Raw genomic sequence first — 19,112 nt, 5'->3', positions numbered from 1 at the left:
TAAAAAAATAAAAAAAAGAAAGTGGGTCAGAGGAGAGGACATCCTATTGAGACTTTAGGCAAGAGTAGCATGGAAGTATGGGGAAATAGTAGGATCCACAGGGTACTGGAAACCTACAAGAAGAACTTTATGACAGGCAGATCTGGGTCTTGGGGTCCTCCTCAAACTAAGGCACCAGCCAAGGAGAATATAGGCAGTAAACTTCGAACCCCTACCAAGACCTAGCCGACGAACAAGATATTCTCCACCGTTGAGTGGAGAGTGAGATCTGACTCTCACACGAACTCTGGTGCCCCTTTTCTGACCACGTCCCTTGGATGGGAAGGCCTGGTGGCACTCAGAGGAAGGATAGCAAGTTACCAAGAAGAGACTCAATATTCTAAGAGCATATATGGGGGAGGAGGTCTCCCACAATCACAGACATAGGGGAGGGGAGAAGGGGGGAAGTGGGAGGGAGGGAGGAATGGGGGGAAACAGGGGAAGGGCTAACAATCAAGATGTAATATGAATAAATTAATAAAAAACCCTGCCTTACCTAATTTTCAAAAAATATAGAAGAAAGAATGATCCTGAGCATGAAAGGGCAAGAGATCTTGCTGTGATAATATTTGTTCTAGGAATAGCACAAGGTATACCATAATTTCTCACCCACAAGGCTGCCAAAACTGTGACCTAATCAAAGAAGCCACGAACAAACTTGGTAAACGAGATGAGAGAACGTTTGAAGGTCTCAAGCCTACATAACAAACTCCAGGTAACTGATTAAATCTGGAAATGGAAAAAGTGCTCTTCCTCAGGGAAAGGAACAAAAATATTGTAAGTATAATCTAAAATGCAAAAAAATCTATCAAAAATTCAATTATGTGATTTATCCTTATACTTTTGACAAGAATATGAATCTGGTCTTATCAAAATAACATAACACTTGGGGAAGAAGATGCACCCTAACAGCCCTGCACTGGAAGCCAAGATGGAGAAGACCTCCACAGCCACCATGACCTTCCCCTTAGTGCTATGGTAGACAGGAAGAAAGGTGACCCATACACTGCAGAACACCAGCATGCTGAAGGTCAGGAATTTGGCTTCATTGAACCTGTCAGGCAGATTTCTTGCCAAGAAAGCCACGGTGAAGCTTCCCAGAGCCAAGAGGCCCAAGTATCCCAGGACAAGGTGGAATGCAATGACTGAGCCTTTGTTGCACACAACGATGATCAGCCCATGTTCAGAGTGTGTATCTGTGTCAATGAAGGGTGGTGACGTTACCATCCAGATTCCACAGAGAACAAGTTGGACAAAGGTACAGATGGGAATGACAAAGTTAGGTGCCCCTGATACCAGCATCCATCTCATTCTTCTTCCTGGAGTAGTCAGCTTGAAGGCCAGGATCACAGTAATTGTCTTGGCTAAGACAGTGGACAAGGCCACTGTGAAAAGGACTCCAAACGTGGTTTGCTGTAGGATGCAGGTGCCCATGTTGGGATGCCCAATGAAGAGCAAGGAGCAGAGGAAACAGAGTGTGATGGAGATCAATAGGATGTAGCTTAAAGTGCAGTTATTGGCTTTCACAATGGGCTTGTCATTATATTTCACAAAAGTACCAAGTACAAGAGATGTGAGGATAGAGAAACACACGGACATGCAGGCCAGAGCCATCCCCAGTGGGTCTTCAAAAGCCAGAAAGGACACACGTCTTTGCAGGCAGTGTGTGTGCTCTGTGTTGGCATACTGGTCATCTGGACATCTCACACACTGCTCCACATCTGCTAGAGATCATTAACAACGAACACAAATAACACATCATAATTATATACTTAAGCATTTAGTACCTGTGTTAATTACAGGATACCACAGTAAACAGTTTGTTGTTAAGCAACAATTTTTAATTTTTTTTTTTTGCTGTTTTAGGAAGCAGTGAGATCCAGTTGCTCCACTGCAATCCTGCACTGCTGGTGGAGCATACCACCCTCATGGTAAAGGTAGGAGTGAAGCTACTTATTGTTATGTGTAACTTTCACATTCATGAAACTTAATAAAAATATAAGAAAAACACTTTGTACATGAAATATAGTAATATAAAATGTCTAATATTAGTTACTCAAACTTAAATTTATTATGTTCATATCTGTGGAATATGTGTGTGTGTGTGGTTCATGTGAGAATGGCCCAATATACTCAGAGATTTGAATGCTTGGTAACTAGGGAGTAGCACTATTTGAAAAGGTCAGGATGATATATGTTCTAGTTGGAATTGGTTTGTCCCAGTTGGAGTACGTGTGTCCCTGCTAGAGAAATTGACTTTGGTGATGGGCTTTGGGTTGTCAAAATCTCAAGCCACACCCAGTGTCTCTCTCTTCCACCTGTCTGAGGATCTGTATGTGGGACACTGTCACCACTCTGGAACCATGCCCGGTTCCACACTGCAATGTTCCCTGACATTATGATAACAAAAGAAAAATCTGTTGATGTTTTTAAACAAGGGGACAAGTTTTAGTTCTAATAAGCAGAAAGCCTTACAAGCTTTGGCCACAGGGTTCCGGCTGTAGAGTAAAAGAAAGAATAAATTGCTTGTGAAATCTCCCTTCACAAGTAAGGAAAGCTACTAAGCCAGGTATTTGTCAGATATTTCAAAGTGTGGAGGCCAGGAAAGGCTATTGAGTAAAACTATGGATGTGAAGACTGGGTTTTATTAGAGATCCCAAGATTTTGGAGATGCCAGAGTCATGAGCTACCTGTTAGGGAAAGCTGAAGAAAGGGTTTTTAACTAGCCCAAGACAGAAGTTTGTTGCAGTCAAAAAAACTTGAAGAAGTTGGGGATGTGAAGAGTGCCTTGACATCCCACATGGAGATGCAGACTTTGAAGTTCTGTCTACTGAATTTGGATCTGTCTTTGGATTCCACAATGTGTCCTCTCTTTGCTTTGGCTCATCCCTTTTGAAATGGTAGTATGTGTTCAGTGTCATGGTATCTTGGCAGTATGGAAGTATGTGATCTGCTTTATTATTTTGCTTTACAAGGGGTTACAGTTAAGAGATTGCCATGAGCCTCAGGAAAGACTGTAAACTTTGGAAATTTAAACAGTGTTGAGACTGTGATAGATCGTGAGTAGTTTTGAAGTTGGGCTGTTTCTGTGTTATGATGTGGCTTCAGGCCTATGAGGCCAAAAATGTGGTATGTGGTGATTTGAGTAAGAGGCCCTCATAGGCTCATAAAGATTTCACTGTTTGATCAATAGTGAGTAGCACTATTAGAAAGGATTACAAGATGTGGCCTTGTGGTAGTAGATGCAGCTTTGTTTGAGAAAGTGTGTCATTGAGAGTTGGGCTTTTGGATGTTCAGATATCAAGCAGGCCCAGTGCCTGTCTTTCTCTGTTCCTGCTGCCTAAGTATCTGGATATAGAACATTCTCCAGAACCATATCTGCCTGTGTGTTGCCATGTTCCCTGCCATCACAAGAACAGACTAAGCCTCTGAAAGTTGAAGCAGGCCCCAATTAAATACCTTCTTTTAAAGGAATTATTATATTCATTGCATCTCTTCACAGCAATAAATCACTGAATAAGACATCACATCTAGATTAAAAAGCCAGCCAATACAATGCATTGTGCACATTGGCTCATACCCTTGGTCTGTATCTCCATATAGCAAAAGGATATAAAATTCCCTTATGCACATACTGTTTGCATAAAGCAATATTTCCAATAAAGAAGCTGTACATCGCATGTAAGAAAATCCACTTCAGTGTAAGTTCATCACCTCAACAATTAACATAAGGATTTGGAAAGAAGACATTTGTTTTTCAAACTAATATCCATTCCTATAATGTCTGGTATATATGTATTTCTCTATATTAATTAGTATTTACTTTTGTTCTTGTCACAACTCATATATTGGAAGCAAACAAATCCAAACTACTCATGAATTTTGCATATCACAACATAAAAATATAAATTGTTATTAAATATTTTATTTAAAATTAATACATACATATAATATATCTTGATTTACTCTGCCTCTCTTGTCCATTTGCTATCAAATTGAGAGTAGAGGGGATATGTAGAAAATTTTAAAGTGACTGTATTGGTAGGTGCTGGAGGAAGAAATGGAAGGGGACGTAATTACCTTTCAACTCAAATATATTTACCTTAGATAAACTCACATGTGTATGAGGTGTGCATAAAAGTGTAGCCATAGTTTTTGTTGTATTTTTGCATGTCAATGAGAGAATACACACATCTTTGCATGGATTTGCTGTTCAAAAGACAATCATCAGCTATTTTTCATTAATGTCCACTCTTTGTGGTAAAGTCCCTTTTTGTTCCTAACTATATATTCCAACCCACAAATAATGCAACATTATGCATATTTTGGATCCTTCCTTCATTTCTCAGTAGGATGTGATTACTGAAGAACACTACCATACCTATGCATGCATTCTGGTGATTTGCACTCCTGTCCTAATTCTTTTACAGTAACTACTTCATTCTATGAGCTAGTCCCTAAGATCTTAAATACATTTTATTACACAACAACAAGATTATGAGTTGGGTTCTGGGAAAACAAGATTATGGACAGTCATGTAAATTTAATTTATACAATAAAATCAAACAAGATTACATATATGCATATCAGTACTGTGTACAAAATTTTCTGGTAGAATACTAGTTACATTTTGTTAGACATTTTCTGCAAAAGATAGGATATGTAACCATCATAATGTAAGCAAAATGTGTGGTTTAAGGAAGGCAGTGCATGTTCATTCCATGGTCCATAATATGCTTGATATCAGTACAATGATGATATTAAAAACATATTTCATGTCTTCAGTTTTTTTTCATACCCTATCAATGGCCTACTTTGGATAAAAGAAGATATTCATATGATAGGCAGATTTGGGCCCAGGGGTCCCACTCAAACTAAGGCATCAGGCAAGGACAATACAGGCGGTAAACTTTAAACCCCTACTCAGATCTAGCCAATGGTCAGAACATTCTCCACAGTTGAGTGGAGAGTGGGATATGACTTTCACACGTACTCTGGTGCCTCACATTTGACCATGTCCCCTGGAGGGGGAGACCTGGTGGCACTCAGAGGAAGGACAGCAGGTTACCAAGAAAAGACTTGATACCCTATGAGCATATACAGAGGGAGGTAATCCCCCTCAGGAACAGTCATAGGGGAGGGGAATAAGGGGAAAAGGAGAGGGAGGGAAGAATGGGAGGATACAAGGGATGGGATAACCATTGAGATGTAAGAAGAATAAATTAATAAAAAATTTTTTAAAAATATATTCAATTTCAGCAATTTCTTCTGCACACAATTACATACCTGTCTCATTAGACACTTCATTCTCTAGGCACTGGAAACAATCAAAGCAGCATTCTGCTCTTTGTTCTTGATGTAATTTCCTGAATCCAGGAGTGCATGTCACACTACATGTAGAAGTGGGAACCTAAGGCAGATGGAATAAGAATTGGTAACTAATGTGGGATATATATATATATATTTTTTTTCCCTATTATCCTGCATTATCATATTCAAGCAGTTGAGCATGTCATCTAAACCTGTAATGAAATTGAAATCCATAAAATATTTTGTTCATTAGGTAGCATTCTATGTGTCAATGTATGAGAGAGGAGATTAATATTTATTTCTTCCAAAAAGTGGGAAAGACCCTAGAACTCATTGGCACAGGATATAACATCCTGAACAGAACCCTGACAGCCCAGACATTGAGATCAACAATTAATAAATGGGACAAATGGGACATCATGAAACTTAAAAGCTTCTGTATGGCAAAAAGCACAGCCTACAGAACAAAGCAACTGCCCACAGATTGGGAAAAGATCATTACCAGCCCTACTTCCAACATAGGGCTAATATCTAAAATATATAAAGAACTCTAGAAATTAAACACCACCAAACCAAAAAATCCAACTGAAAAATGGGGTACAGAACTAAACAGACAATTCTCAACAGAGTAGTATCAAATGATTGAGAAACACTTAGATAAATGTTCAACATCCCTAGTCATCAGAGAAATGAAAATCAAAACCACCTGGAGATTCCATCTTACATCTAACAGAATGGGAAAGATCAAAACTCATGTGACAGCACATGCTGGTGAGGATGTGGAGAAAGGGAAACACTCCTCCACTGATGGTGGGAGTGCAAACTTGTACAACCACACTGGAAAGCAATATGGAACTTTCTCAGAAAATAGGGAATATTTCTATCCCAAGATCCAGCTATACCACTCCTGGGTATATATATTATCTGAACGATGCTGTATCATACAAGAATATTTGCTCAAATATATTCATATCAGCCTTATTTGTAATAGCTGGAATGTGGAAACAACCTAGATATCCCTCTATGGAAGAATGGATGAAGAAACTGTGGTACATCTACACAATGGAATACTACTCAGCTATTAACAACTAGGAAATCTTGAAATTTGCAGGCAAATGGATGGACCTAAAAATGATCATCCTAAGTGAAATCTCCCAGACCCCCTCCCCAAAAAAAACATGGTATGTACTCACTTATAAGTGGATTTTAGCCCAACATATATGTCCTCTGAGAGACTCCAGCTACTGGGTGATAGGGACAGTTACATAGACTCGAAGCTGGACACTGGGCAGAGTGCTGAGACTGTAAGTAAGACTGGGGAGAATGGAATGTCTGGGCAGGAACAGGAGCTCCAGGGAGACCAAAAAGGCTTGTGGGTCGAGGCACAGGGGGTCCAGAAACTGATGATCAAGGACAACACATGCAAAGAACCAAGTCCCCTTTTTTAGATGTAGCCAACAAACTGCAGATTTTCCTCATGGGAAGAGAAGGGGAACTGCTGTTGAACCTCTGCCATGCACTTGGGGGCCCACTACTTGGCCTCTGCCTCTTGGCAGGACAGTCTAGTAGGCACACAGAGGAAGGGTATGCAGACTGCACTGATGATAAACTTTCCCCAGACGTCTAGAGGAGGGGAATAAGCAGCAGAGAAGGGAGAGTGGCAATGAGAAAAATGAAAGAGAGGGGATAACAAACAGAAGGTAAAGTGAATAAATTATAATAAATAAAATATACACTTAACAAATCTGAATGGAGGAGAAGTTTGCTGCAGACACAGATACACCAATCTAGACACTCAGCTCAATTGTAGTATGTAGACAGCACTGGCTCCTGTTGGGCCCCACAATATGGGGAGTGGAGACTACCTCTGACATGGACTTGGGCCTCCTAATGCTGTTCACTTCACACCTGGCAGAATGGTTTTGGCAGGCCACAGAGGAAGAGGGTATATGTAGTACAGGGACAGTGGAAAAGCTGAGGTCAGACATTAGGTTAAGAGAGCTGGCCTTTCTAAGGACTAGGGGAGGGTGGTAAAGGAGATGAGGGAAGAGAAGGGATCAGGAGCTGAAGAAGTAGGTTGGGATTGAGGAGTGTCAAGGGAGGGAGTCACAATCAGGGTGTAAAGAATTCAGATTGAAGAACAAGCAGGTAACTTATATTGCTAATCCCACTACATGTGAATAGCTCTGAAACTGGCTGAGATACAAATGTATATGCATAGGCAAGGCTTATGTTGGTCACAGATCCTCTGTGACTTATTACTAGAGGTCATTCTTAGTACGGCATGAAGGAAGATTTGCAGATGTCTTATTCTGCTCATACAATGAGCAGAGAGTCAGCCTTAATATCTCTGTACATCCTGCACACCTCATACAATTATAATGCTAGGTCTGTATAATGCTTGTAAGAAATTGTGTTTTCAGAACAAAAGAACTGGACACTGATGATGCTGCATCAGACCTACAGTATTCATTCCTCTCAGCATGTTGAGCGCTGACATCCTGCATGCCCCTTGTTCCAGCACCAGCTGCCTCATTTACTGTTACTCATCAGAATTGGACAGCTTCCTGGACAGAGTGGTAGAAAACTTCTGATCCTAATTGGTCCAACATTTCAGTTTGTCCCACACAGGATTCCTATTAAGCTTGGAATCTCTCAACATTTAGGAACTGGACCGCAAATGTAATCCATGGCTTGCTTAACCATTATCCCCAATTTGGGGGGCCTTCTTAGTTATTATTTGTCCCAAATCAGACTGAAGAACCCTTAAGAGGATGATGTCCCATTTCCTCCAAGGTAGATTACATAGGTTTCTTTTTGCTCTCTTTGTCTGAAGATACTTATTTTTATCGGGAGGTGATTGTAAGTTACTATTGGTCTTCTATAGAGAGAAAACTAGGTTGGATTTGGGGACATCTCTCTTTTCCTTTATCTTTCCTTTACAGGCAAAGAGATAGAAGCTGAAATAAAGAAAGGGGGGATATAGAAATATAGAGAATAGAAGAACTGAAAGATTATTGAACCTACTCCTTAACTCAAGGCCTTGTTACTCACAAAAAAGTTTATTATTAATTCATTGATATAGAATTTTGTATATTGCTGCAAATCAGGGTCCTGTCATATACTAGTCTAATTTTATCACAAGAATATATATCCTAGGTCTAGCAGATATGATTCTATAGATATAGAAGATAACATAGTTAAATAAGGTCATCAAAAGCCTCAGAGACCCACAGAATATGTCATTTAAAGATGTTTTTCTTAGCCTAAAGATTTTTTTGACAACAAGACAAGTTAAGTACTGACAACATCAAGACTGCCTCAAAGAAGATGATGAACATCAAAGAACCTCCTTATGGAGTTGGCTTCAAAGGTGGCAAACCAGCCACTGGACAAAATGTCCTCATTTCTGCCACAGACAGAATTCTGCCTAAAAATCGGCAAGCTTAGATGCAGGCAGAGTCAATGGCCGAACTCTGCCAAGACAGGATAAGCAAGTCCTCAATAGTTCCTGCCTTGCAAATATGTCTGACAGAGATATTGGGCTAGAAGGCCAAAGATGACAGTCCAACATTTTAGAGAGTGCTGGGTGACTGTCCAGGCAGTAAACTCTTTCAGTCAGTTTTTCATTTTGGAAGCTCCTAACCTGCACTTCTAATTCACTCACTTGTTTAAATTTTATTCTGTCTCAAGTCTCTGATGGGGGTTGAAGACTAGATAGTTTAGTCTTACAATCAAGTTTAGTTGGCAAAGGGATAAGATATTTTTGGATCAAGATAGATGCTTTAAGTTAATAGAGATGAGATATGATAGATAATGATTGTCATTCAGAAATTTAGGCTAAACAAGATGGGAAGATGTTTACTTCAGGTTTGACAAATACAGGGAGTCAAATCACTATGAATGTAACATTTATATAACTCCTGATTGTCTCTTGGCTTTTCCTGCTCTTTGTAGTTTATTTTATTCATGTGTAATTATATAAATGTATATGTTAAAAAAAGAAACATAATAAAAATTTTAAGATGTCTTTCTTCCTAAATTGATCCACCAGGAATACTTAAGTGTGCAGATATAAGTGAGTATATACCATTTGAGTCTTTTTGCTTCTGGGTTAACTCACTCATTATGATCATTTCCAGCTCTATCCATTTGTCCACAAATTTCGGGAATTCCTTGTTTTAAATAGCTGAGTAGTATTCCATAGTGTAAATGTACCACAGTTTCTTTATCCATTCTTCTACTGAGGGACACTTAGGCTGTTTCCATGTTCTGGCTATTATGAATAAGGCTGCTATGAACATGGTTGAGCAAAGTTTCTTGTGTGCTGGAGCATCTTCTGGGTATATTCCAAGGAGTGGAATAGCTGGGTCTTGAGGAAGCCCTATTCCCATTTTTCTGTGATAGCACCAGATAGATTTCCAAAGCGGTTGTACTAGTTTGCATTCCCACCAGCAATGAAGGAGTGTTCCTCTCTCTCCACATCCTCCCATGAAAGTCTTCACTTAACAGGAAACTGAGACAGAGGGGAGGACATCCTATTGGGACTCTAGATGAGAGAAGCATGGGAGAATAACAAAGTAGAAAGATCCAGAGAATCCTAGAAACCTACAAGAAGAACATTATGATAGGCAGATTTGGGCCCAAGGGTCCCACTCAAACTATGGCACCAGCCAAGGACAATACAGGCTGTATACTTCAAACCCCTACCCAGATCTAGCCAATGGACAGGACATTCTCCACAGTTGAGTGAAGAGTGTGATATGACTTTCAAACATACTCTGGTGCCTCATATTTGACTATGTCCCCTGGAGGAGGAGACCTGGTGGCACTCAGAGGAAGGACAGCAGGCTACCAAGAAGAGACGTGATACCCTATGAGCATATACAGGAGGAGGTCCCCCTAAGTCACAGTCATAGGGGAAAGGAGTAAGGGGAAAATGGGAGGGAGGGAAGAATGGGAGGGTACAAGGGATGGGATAACCATTGAGATGTAACAAGAATAAATTAATTTTAAAAAAGGAATACTTAAGTGGAATAAATTGCTCTTTGAGGGTTTATAGAGCAAAAGCAAGAACAATGAGTTGAGCAGAAGAGCAAGCGTGATGGAATAGTGAAAAGTTATAGGATGAACATGAACACAGCACATTGTTGAAGAACCTCACAGATTTGAAATTTTTTAAATGTATAATGAAAGTCTACAATACAGAGAAATGCTTCTGTAAACAGTTACATGACATTATTGATTAGGGTATAAAAGTGTACATATAGAATCACAAAACTTCATGGTTTATACCTCATCACCAAATTTTAATAGTTTAAGTATTTTTTATTCTTTTAATTTTGTATATATGTTTCTACAGTATGGTGAAGTGGAATGTCATAGTAGGTGTCCAGGGAAGCCAGAGGCAAATATCCCCATGACCTGCATTTATTGAGAATTATGAGCCTTCAATCATGGATCCCGAGAACTGAGCTTGAGTCCTTTGCAAGAAGAGCCATTGCTCTTAAGAACTAAGCCATCGGGCTGGAGAGATGGCTCAGCTGTTAAGAGCACTGACTGATCTTCCAAAGATCATATGTTCAATTCCCAGCAACCACATGGTGGCTCGCAACCATCTATAATATGATCTGGTGCCCTCCTCTGGCTTGTAGATGTACTAGCAGGCAGAACACTGTATACATAATAAATAAATAAATGTGTTTTTTAAAAAAGAACTAAGCCACCCTGCAATACCACAATCTTTTACAACATAAATTTATGGAAAATGAAAGTTATGTGTACATACCAGTGCTCCTCCCATGGACAACCCTAAGTCTTCAGATATATGCAATTGTTGGCTTTGTGGGACATATGGGGAATAGCCACCGATTTTCACTTTTAATCCAAAACCTTGTGGAAAATTCCAAATGCTGAAAATGTCATAATCTGCACACACTTTTTTTTCTCAGGTTCATGTTTATTAGTTCTCCAATAGGGTTAGTAAATACAATGTTCTTCAGCAAAGAAGCCATCTGAATGAGATGCATCACTGGATAATTACATATCCACATCCAGAAAAGCCAAGTGACATTGTGAATGTTCAAAAATTTTATATATAGCACAGAAAATACATTTATTTGATGGTATCCTATCAAGTTAAAAACAAGCTATCTCATGGGGAAATAAATTATATTTTTATTTTATTTCTGTTTTATGACATAAAAGGTCATAAAATGTTTACCAAATATTGATTAACATAGTGCAAGAGACCTAAACATTCATTACATGTAGGAAAACTGTCACAACACTAACTAAGTAAGTCTTGATGTTAAATGCGGTGTGTGTGTGTGTGTGTGTGTGTGTGTATGTGTGTGTGTGTGTTGCAGACCTTTTTGAAGGAGAATCCATAAAATGGAAAGAGTAATAGGGCTGGAAGCTTTTGAATGGAAGATAGGTAGTGAGTAAATCATGTAAATATTGTATTCATATGTATAATACAAATACATTTAATAAAAACTTTTAGTCATTATTTGTCAGCATAACTAATTGACACTTCATAAAAATAATTATCCGTGACATTGATCAATATGTTTTTTTCTCTTGAGGAATAAACTTATCTTCTAGTTATCATGTGAGAACTTTACAATAGAAATTTTAGTTATTATTTCTCTTATTGAACTCATATGATGAAATATTCAGAAACATTCTCAAAATATAACTAATCTTCATGCAAAAATGTTGTCATCCATTTAATATTAATATTGTGCCGTACATTTATCCACTTAAAAATTTTATATTGAGGAGTTTTTAGGTATAGAAATCCTTCTAATGAGAGAATAATTCATTTGATTATTTGTGGGGCTATATTAAAATACCATAACCTAAGCATCATTAATGTAAGATAATTTACCTGCTGACAGTCATAGAATATTCCTATGAGTTCTGCTGCTTGCTGAGATTCTACTTGTTTAAGAATGATTTCATGGTAGGTGTGGGCCACAGCATAAACAGCATTGTATAAGTTGTAACCTGCTTCACTCAGATCCATAGCAAATTCATGTTGTGATAGCCAACCCAAAGAAGTATTGAATGAACAAGGATTCGTAGTGCTATAGTTGGTACAGGAAATTGAACAGTTAAAATGATTCCACTTTTGTCTCATCCCAGAAATGTCTACTGGGTATTTGGAAGTGTTCATTGCTTCCATAAAATTTCTAAATTCAGAAATATCACCATGGTGGTGTGCAAAAGTGACAGTCCCATGGAAGAGGTCAAGGTTGAAGTCTTTCTTGTATGTGATAACATCCCACTGTGAGGTGGTGACCCAGATTCTCTGTACACCTAAATATACCCATCTTCTGAAGCTGGCTTCTAGGGTAGAGTTCACTTCACCATAAATGATAACAACCTTTGCTGTGGATGTCATGATTTGTTTCTCATATATTATACCCCTTGTCACATATAACTGTATATTATCTGGGATCACATTCTCAAAAGATAAACAGACTCCTTTAGTTTGCATCTCTTCTTTCAAATCTGAGAGAAACTTGATGCCCTGGTCATCATCAGAGAGGACCAAACCTATCCAGGTCCATGAAAAATAAAGCATCAAAGAGACTATGGCATGGGTCAAACATGTATCCTTGTGTGCTATCTGGTAAACATGGGGAAACTGGACATTGTCATTCAGAATAGAAAGAAATGGTCCAAAGAAAATCTGAAGGATGAAGAACAGAAGAAGCAATGTGAGGAATAAGATTGGTTAGAAGTTCTTTCTTAGGTATAATTTGTGTTCCTCACCTTCCATAACTCCTGTTAAGGACAGTAAGTTCACCTTCTAAATGTCCTATAGAATTCCAATAAAATTATTTAATATTTCTGACAAGCCACAACGTAAAGCAAAAACTTCCCAAATTCCCCACTTCCCCACTTTATTCTTTCTTTGTAATATAATGAAATTTTAGTGACATATCAATACTTTATTTTTTCAAAACATACAGATCAGCACACACAAACCCATGCATCCCATTCATTCTCTGTCATAACTTGGTATTGGCATAGATAAATTGTTACCTCTCCTTTTTATAACACAGCCTCACCTTTGGAATTCTAGAATAAATTGACAGTTTTAAAGATGTAGTCCATGATGGTCCTATAAGCTGTACATCACAAATAGATATTCCACAGATATAATTAGGAAATGTTTGTGGTGAAATTATTTCATCAATTATTTCCAATGTTTTAAAGCACATGCCAACAGGAAAGGTAAATATCAAAGACACATTGGGTAAAATGTCAGAGTTCTTGTTTATCTCATCAGTAGCAAAAAGCAGCACAAGAAAAAACTCATATTTCCATGTTGGTATTCTAAAAGAAGACACAAGATCATTATGGAGGATGTTGCAAAAACTGAATTTTCAAATTAATTGAAGTGAATCTTTTACGATAACTTCTCTAAATTTCTATACAAATTATAACTTACCTAACACAAGGCAATTGAAGAATAAATCTTTAAAGACTAAAGCATATTAAGACTTCATCAAAATACAACATTCTGATATGAGCCTGTCTGTACAAAAGTACATAAAGAGTTTTTTGATATCTGAATCTGATCCGTGAACTAGAACAGAGCCCTAGATATTTGGTCTGCTATATATTTGTCTTAGAATTCTCATTCTAGAGAAACATGAGAAAACATGACTTCATCCATATATCTAAGTCATGGCACTTTATCCTGTAGTTACACACACACACACACACACACACACACACACACACACACACACACACACACATGCATTAACCAAGATACAGGTCTAGGTAACAGAGGACCAGAGACTGCCAAACTGACTGAAGGGAAGGAGTTGAGGAAGATGAGAACCAGCTCCCTGACCACCCATCGTGACTGATGTCCCCCTGGTTTGGGAATCAAAAGCTTTGGGAACCATGTACTCCTCCAAACACTTGAATGGACAGCAGGCCCCCTGTGGAATGAGGATATGTGCAACAAAACTCAGTCTGAAGAGCTAAGTCCAACATTAGCCATAAACCACATTACCTGGCTATCTGGATGAAGCCTGTAATACTTCTGAGAAGCTGTAGGCTTGGATCTATCTCCACCCTCACACTACTTATCAGTCTGGACCATCTGGGAAAGTAAAAACTAACAAGAAAATGTGATCTGGGCACTGGCCACAACCCACATTAGCTGCCAGCCTGAGGAGGCCTGTGAGTCATACCAGCATCTTTGAACTTGGACTTCTCTCTGCCAACTCAATACTTACCTGCCTGGCCCATCTGGATTACACAAAGTAAACCAACAGAGATGAGTCAGATTTAAACACAACATGTGTCATTTATTATACCAAGGAGGCCTGAGAGGCACCAGATTGGATATCAGCTTGAAGTAATCTCAGCCTGCTCCTCTCCTGCATGACCCAACTGATACAAAGACAAGGAATCTAGTAGAGCTGAGCTGAGTGCAGGCTCAAACATTCACTTTCCACCATCCTGAGAAGACCTCAGTGGAGCTCTAGCAAATAACCTTCAGCTTGGAGCTCTCTCTACTGGTTTCCAAACTGCCTGGCCCATGTGGGACACACACATACAATGACTGCCCTGGAGTTACGAACACTCACAAACCATAAGAAGATTTTAAATCTGACATGAAGAAAGTGATGGAAGCCTTGAAGGAGGACAATAAATCACTGGGGGGGGGTGAGAGGAAAATATATTAAAAAGATTAAGGAAGTGAATAAAACCTGTAAAGAATTAGAGAAAAATTTAATCAACTGGGAGAAAGAAATGGAAAAAACAAATAAAACAGTTCGAGACCTAAAGAGGGAATTAGAAAACACAATCAGTGGTAAACTTATGTTTAAAAACCTATGGAAGGCAACAGGAAAACCAGGCACAAGCAATGTCAACAAAAACAGAAGAAGAAAGAGAGAATATCAAGGGTAGAAGATACAATTGAATTTATCATTATACCAGTCAAAGAAAACAGTGAAACTAAAAAGATCCTGGCACAAAATACCCAAGAAGTCTGGGACCGTATTTAAAAAACCAAACCTAAGAATAATAGAATTAGAAGGAGAAGCCTCCAAACTCCATTGGCCAAGAAAATCTTTTTTAAAAAGCAAAGGAGAAGATTTACCTAAAATAAAGAAAGAAATGCCCATAAACATACAAAAAGCCTAAATAACTCAAAATAGATTGGACAAGAAAAAAAAATTCTCCCCCCAATATAATAATCAAAATATTAAATGTACACAGCAAAGAAAGAATATAAAAAGCTACAAGAGAAAAAGACCAAGTAATATATAAAGGCAAACCTATCAGAATTACACCTGGCTTCTTAACTGAAACTATGAAAGCCATAGTGGCCTCTATGGATGCCATGCAGACACTAAGAGACCACAGTGCCACCCAGACTACTATACCCAGCAAAACTTTTAATCACTGTGCATTTAAAAAACAATATTTTCCTTCACAAAAAGTTTAATCAGTACCTGACCACAAATCTAGACCTACAAAAGATACTATAAGGAAAATTCCAAGCCAATGAGGCTAACTACACCAAGGATAATAACCCACAAATCCAAGAGAAAGGAAATACACATGGACACTCCTCCATTACCAACATAAAAAAAAAGACAGGAATTAACAACCACTGGTCATTAATATCTCTTAACAGCAATGGCCTCAGCTCTCCAATAACAAGACACAACCTAACAGAATGGATGTGAAAACAGGACCCATCATTCTGATGCATACAAAAAACACCTCAGCAATAAAGAAAGACGTGACTCAGAGAGAAGGATTGGGAAAAGGTACTCCAATGAACTCGACCCATGAAGCATGCTGGAGCAGCAATTCTAGTATATATTAAAATATACTTTCAATTAAAACTAACTAAAAAAGATGGTGAAGGACTCTTCATACTCATCAAATAAGGTACACCAAGAGGCCATCTCAAACCTGAACATCCACACCCCAATGCAGGAGCACCCATATTTGTAAAAGGAACATTATTAAAGCCTAAACCACGTATTGAAGCACACACATTAATACTGGGAAACTTCATCACCCTACTCTTACTAATTTATAGATCATCAAGATAGAAACTAAATAGAAAAATAATGAAAATTATACTCATTATGAATCAAATGGACCTAACAGATATCTACAGAACACTTCACCCAAACATGAAAGAATTCACCTTCTCAGCACCTCACTGAACCTTCTCCATAATCAACCATATGCTTGGTCATAAAACAAACAGCAACAGATATAAAAACATCAAAATAATCCCTTGCATCTTATCACACCACCATGGATTAAAGCTGAAACTGAACAACAACATAAACAACAGAAAGCCTATAAACCCATGGAAACTGAACAACTCCTTATTCATTGATATCTTGGTGAGGAACCAAAAAAATTAAAAGTTTCTTATAATTCAATGAAACTGAAGGCACAACATACCCAAACTTGTGGAAGACAATGAAAGGAGTTCTAAGAAGAAAGTTCAGAGCACTAAGTACCTTTATAAAGAAATTGGAAAGATCCCATACTAGCAACTTAACAGCACACCTGAAAGCTCTAGAAGGAAAAGAATTAGACTCACAAAAGAGGAGTAAATGGCTGTAAATCATCAAACTCAGAGCTAAAAAAAAAAAAAATCAATAAATTAGAAACAAAGAGAACAATTCAATGAATCAATTAAATAATGAGCTGATTCTTTGAGAAATTCAACAAGCTAGATAAACCCTTAGGGAAACAAACTAAAAGGCAGAGGTAGAATAATCAACAAAATCAGAAATGAAAATAGAGACATAACAACAGACACTGAGGAAAAAACAAGGAATCATTAGATCTTACTTCAAAATCCTATATGTCATTGAAATTGAAAATCTAAATGAAATAGTCAATTTTCTTGATAGCGTCCAATTACCATAACTCTGTCAAGAAACAGTAAATGAATTAAATAGTCCTATATCTCCTACGAAAATAGAAACATCCATCAAAAGTCTCACAACAACAACAAAAACCCTCAGAGGGTCAGATGGATTCAGCAGAGAATTCTACTAGACCATTAATTAAGAGCTGATACAAATATTCCATTAATTAAGAGCTGATACAAATATTCCATTAATTAAGAGCTGATACAAATATTCCATTAATTAAGAACTGATACAAATATTCCAATAATTAAGAGCTGATACAAATATTCTTTAAACTATTCCTCAAGATTGAAACAGAAGAAATATTACCAAAGTCATTTTATGAAGCCACAGTCACCTTGAAAACTAAGCATACCCAACAAAGAAAGAGAATTTCAGACCAATTACCCTTATGAACATAGATGCAAAATTATTCAAAAAATACTGGCAAACTGAATCAAAAAACACATCAAAAGTTTCATCCACCATGAACAAGTAGGCTTCACCAGGTATGCAAGAGTGGTTCAATATATGGAAATTCATCAATGTAATCTATCATATAAGCAAACTTAAATAAAAAAACACATAATCATCTCCTTAGATACTGAAAAAGCATTTGACAAAATCCAACACCCATTTACATTAAAAGTCTTGGGAGAGATCGGGGATACAAGCATCTAATTAAACATAGTAAAGGCAATATACAGCAATCCTATAGCCAATATCAAACTAAATGGAAAGAAACATAAATCAATCCCAGTGAAATCAAGGACATGAAAAGGCTTCCCACTTTTTCTATATCTCTTCAATATATTGCTTGAAATCCCAGCTAGAACAATAAGACAACGAAAAGAGACCAACTGGATACCAATTGGAAAGAAATACACAAATTTTCACTATTCACAGATGATATGATAGTATACATAAGTGACCCAAAGAATACTATCAAGGAACTCCTACCGCTGATAAACACCTTCAGCAAAGTGACTGGATACAAAATTAGATTTTAAAAAAATCTGTAGCCCAACTTTATACCAAAGAAAAGCAGGCAGAGAAAGGAAGGAGGGAAGCAACAACATTCCCAATAGCTACACACACACACACACACACACACACACACACACACACACACACACACACACAAACTACGTCAGTGAAACTCTACCCAAGCAAGTGCAAGACCTGTATGAAAAAAGTTCATGTCTCTGAAATAAGAAATTGAAGAAGGAGGGCGATCCAATATGGCAGTGCCAAACACATGCCTTATTTGATTAGCAAGAACACAGTGACTATTCAGCAACCTAAGGACCAATCTGAGAACCACAAAACATGAGTACTGTAGACTCACAGGTGAAAGGAGTCCAAACTGTGGAGCAAGATTGGGACCAGCCTTAGGCCACCCAGCAAACCCACAGAAATGTCCCAAGTCCCTGCAAAAAAAGGAGTGCAGAGCCTCCAAAGGCTATAACCACACATCTCGATGAAGGGCAGTTTTTGAAATCCTGGGTTGCAAAGGGATGCATGGCTTTGAATAACAGCAGCCTCTGTGAGTTCTAGCACTGAACAGAGACACCAAAGTCTGGAACAGAAGTGTATCAGATCTCAAATCACACAGAAAAGCCACAGAAAATTCTAGGATGTAAGCAGGCAATGGGCACATGCTCCAACCAGAGACATCGCAATGGAAAGTGGTCAGCTTAGGACATAAGCAACAATACCCAGGATCATTTAATACCACTGGGAACCAGCATTCCCAACACCAAAATAAGCCCTGGAGATACTATTACATCTTACACACAATGCAAGGACTTCAAATCTGAAGTTATGAAAATAATA

General features: G+C 38.1%; 1 pseudogene; it reads right to left on the bottom strand.

Annotated features, from left to right (window-relative positions):
- Nucleotides 1–855: 855 nt before the first annotated feature.
- The window catches only part of LOC127212767 (vomeronasal type-2 receptor 116-like), a 31,571-nt pseudogene continuing 13,314 nt past the window's right edge, over nt 856–19,112 (bottom strand).

This window comes from Acomys russatus, chromosome 31, assembly GCF_903995435.1.
Source record: "Acomys russatus chromosome 31, mAcoRus1.1, whole genome shotgun sequence".
Taxonomy (NCBI): Eukaryota; Metazoa; Chordata; class Mammalia; order Rodentia; family Muridae; genus Acomys; species Acomys russatus.
The sequence above is the reverse complement of the archived record's forward strand: the minus strand, read 5'-3'. Positions and strand labels throughout refer to the sequence as shown.